The sequence below is a fragment of the Anabrus simplex genome, chromosome 1, assembly GCF_040414725.1.
Source record: "Anabrus simplex isolate iqAnaSimp1 chromosome 1, ASM4041472v1, whole genome shotgun sequence".
NCBI lineage: Eukaryota > Metazoa > Arthropoda > Insecta > Orthoptera > Tettigoniidae > Anabrus > Anabrus simplex.
In genome coordinates, this window is record NC_090265.1 from 556,079,926 (window position 1) to 556,083,436 (window position 3,511).

The window sequence follows — 3,511 nt, forward strand, 5'->3', positions numbered from 1 at the left end:
TTGGATGGTACTGACTCAGAATGAGGATCTAGACACCGTAAATTAATTTGACATGCACAGAGATGTAGGTTAGGTTTAGATTAACATTATGACGAGCGGGAACTAAGATACAACCGATGCAAATGAATGTGACTGAGTAGTATTTTAACGACTTCTAAGAAAAGAATTCAGAAATATGTAGTTTCTAATGATTTCATTCTCATTTCTTGTGTTTATTGTATAAAATAGTATTGTTGCGCTAGATTGCAACAGTGGACCACTGCGTGGCCTAGACGTACAGTACCATGTGCCGCTTACTGGCTCCTCTTCGTGACTCGTGACACAGTCTGGGCGTTCACATTAGTCACTTGAACCCATGGGCGCCCGCAAGGGGGGGGGGGGGCAAGGGGGGCACTCGCCCCCCCCCCCTGGAATTCTAAAGATGTTGATTATTTCATAAACTGAAATTACTGACAGTCATCTAGCATATGTTATAACTGGAAGTTTCTGTAAACAATTTAATGTTGCTGACGTTATATTGGTTTTTATATTCAAGAAAATTGTTAATGTGCCCCCCCCCCCTGGAAAAGATCCTGCGGGCGCCCATGCCTTGGACCCTCGGTACAACGACAATGATATCGAGACGTTAATTGATTCTGTCCGAGATAAGTATAGAACTTCTCAGACTGATTGAGCAATTTCGAAAACATTTGCCTAAAGGCTCCTGTTTGACGGCCTTGAAATACAGGCTGAAATCATAGTCGCCTGCTTCTGTTTCTTTACTTTTTCTCTGCAAGAAGACCTCAGAGAAAATTCAATGTCCTGTCAATATGCCCTCTCCCTTAGAGGGTTAATGAAGATCGAATTTTAAGAACTGTTATGTTTGAAAAATATACAGAGGTCGCTATGCTCACTAGAGTTGGAGCCTGACGTTTAGCGCCACCGGCGAGAAAGAATTGACTAACGCTGCTCGAAAATGGTCTGTTGCTATGGCAACGATAACAGCGATGCCACATTTAAAGAAGCTATCGTCACGTGGGTTGACTTGCTCTCAGTTGCTTTTGTGATATTATTAGGAGTGGTACTGTGTTAGCTGTGTTAGTTGTTGCTGCTTTATGTATTTACGTGTTTGTTTTCTGAATATTATTTTCGTTCTTGGTTTATTTTTATCAGTTGTACAGTTCTATTGTGTATTTAGCATGTGCATTTGTTGAGGTTATTGCAGAAACTGATGATTTTGTTAGTGATTACGAAATCTCACATTTATCGGCAATGGCATATTCTGTCTTAAACGTTGGAATTATTATCACGAGCTTAGGAACGGGTCAAAGTTTATTGAATTCCATTAGGCCTACATGTTTTATTAAATACTTAGCCTGTATGAAAGGGTGATATGGCGCAGATGGAGGTAACTATGGCAATGCAGCGTACTTCGTAGTTGCCAGACTCCAGCTCTCGTGAGCCCGACTATAGGTGGACCTCAAGGATCCTGAACGGTTTCTGCATGGTTCTGTTTTTACACTTAAAGGCAGTCGAGTCACCGAGAGTTCTGAGTTCCCAGTCACACCGAGTTTCAGCTTCCTGAGCCTATTGGGAAAGGGACTGTTACGTTGAACTCCCTTTAAGAACCATCGTGTAGAAGTTCTATGACCTATACCAGAAGGACACACTCCTATTGATCCAGATGGATAATTTTGAAATTTGGTAGTCCCCTTATAGTAGTCTGTAATGGCGTCCTGTTACTCTTATTGTACCCATCTCGAAAAGTGTTTTGAACTAGATGTATTTTGGGTGCTCCTGAAGGGTGTCAGCTGAGACAGTAGCGTTATAAAGAGAGATCGGAAGACAGGGTAACGTCACCTGATAGTATGTTTTCCCCGTCTGGTGGCCATGATTGTTAAAGCGTCAAACCTATATGATCTGACACTGTGGTTAGCCGATTCGAATCCCGTTGGTGGAAAAAGGTGCTATCAGAATGTTGGATGGCAAGGCATAAGAGATGGTGGCATGCAATTTATAATCGCTGGATTACGTGCCAAAAGCCTGGACGCAATACCAAACCTCTCCGCAGTGCTCATATGGAGTGAGGGCATATGGCGCTGTTGATGGTGATTCGTCCATCAGAGGGAGACCAGACAACTTGGTGTTATTCGACAGGAGTAGGCTATGTGCGAACACCTCATTTCACCCTCTCCTTACCTCATCATCATTATAATCAATCTGCATCTAGACTCGCAGGCGGATAAATAGAAAGACCTGTACCAGGAGAGCTGAACATGTCCTCGGATACTCCCGGTACTAAAAGTCATATAAATAAATAAATAAATAAATAAATAAATAAATAAATAAATAAATAAATAAATAAATAAATAAATAAATAAATAAATAAATAAATAAATAAATAAATAAATAAATAAATAAATAAATAAATAAATAAATATATAAATACGTACTACCCAATAGAAGGGGCAACTCTTATGACAAATGCTTTGTGAACACCAAGAAGAATCAGCAAGAAATGAATATCATGGATCAAGACATCCACAACGGAACCACTTTCAAAAACAGGATACACGCATTTGAGGGGTTCCGAGAGTCAGAAACAGGACCAATAAGAAACAACATTGGACGGTTGAAAAGGAAGAAGCTGTAAGTAAGAGAATGAAGGCTTACTGGCGCCAAACAAAACTGAAATAATGAAGAGTTATTTACATGATCTATAGTTGGCCAAAATTTATGAATGAAATTAATTACTTATTAATACGACTAAGATACTACCCACACTAGAGTACTGGAACTGGAACTCTCGGATATAACATGTACTGAACGCAGTTTGTGGGCATAATTAGTGAACGGGCTCAGACACTTGCTTTCCATCCGGGCGGTCGAAGTTGGAATCCTGGTCCATACCACGCTGGAATTTTCGCCTCAAAAATCAGGACAGGAATATGGCCTTAAAGCTCTGGTTGAAACCGAAGGTGAGTCTGCGCGACTCCAGCGACCTCAAATACAAGGTGGTCGGAAACAACGTGAACCAGGTATACGAGCGTTAGAGTGTTAGGCATGCTGATAAATAATTGAAAAAATGTATATATCTTGCGCCGTTGTCATTCTATCACCTGCTGAGCTAACGGCCATACCATGTTGAATACATCGGTTCTCGTCCAATCACCGCAGTTAAGCAACATTGGGCGTGGTCAGTACTTGGATGGGTGACCGCTGAGAACACCACGTGCCGTCGGCTCAATTCCGGCCCCGCGGGGTAGGGGGCAACGCGTCCGCCTGTCACCCGGCAGCCCCGGGTTCGATTCTCGGCCGGGTCAGGGGTTTTTAATTGTAAATGATTAATATCCCTGGCCTGGGGACTGGGTGTTTAACGTTTCTTTTCTAACATTCGACACTTTACACTTCCAGAATTTCCAAATACATGAAGGTTCCTAACATATGGTGCAAGTAGGGACGCCCCGAAACAAATAGCATTAAAAAAACACCTGCTGAAGTTAGCCAGTCAGATCGCTTCGTAGTCTACTTC

At 41.9% G+C, this 3,511-nt stretch overlaps 1 pseudogene; it reads left to right on the forward strand.

Moving 5' to 3' along the window:
- The first annotated feature begins 3,105 nt into the window (after positions 1-3,105).
- LOC136859471 (5S ribosomal RNA) lies at positions 3,106-3,223 on the forward strand (annotated as a pseudogene).
- Positions 3,224-3,511: the final 288 nt, after the last annotated feature.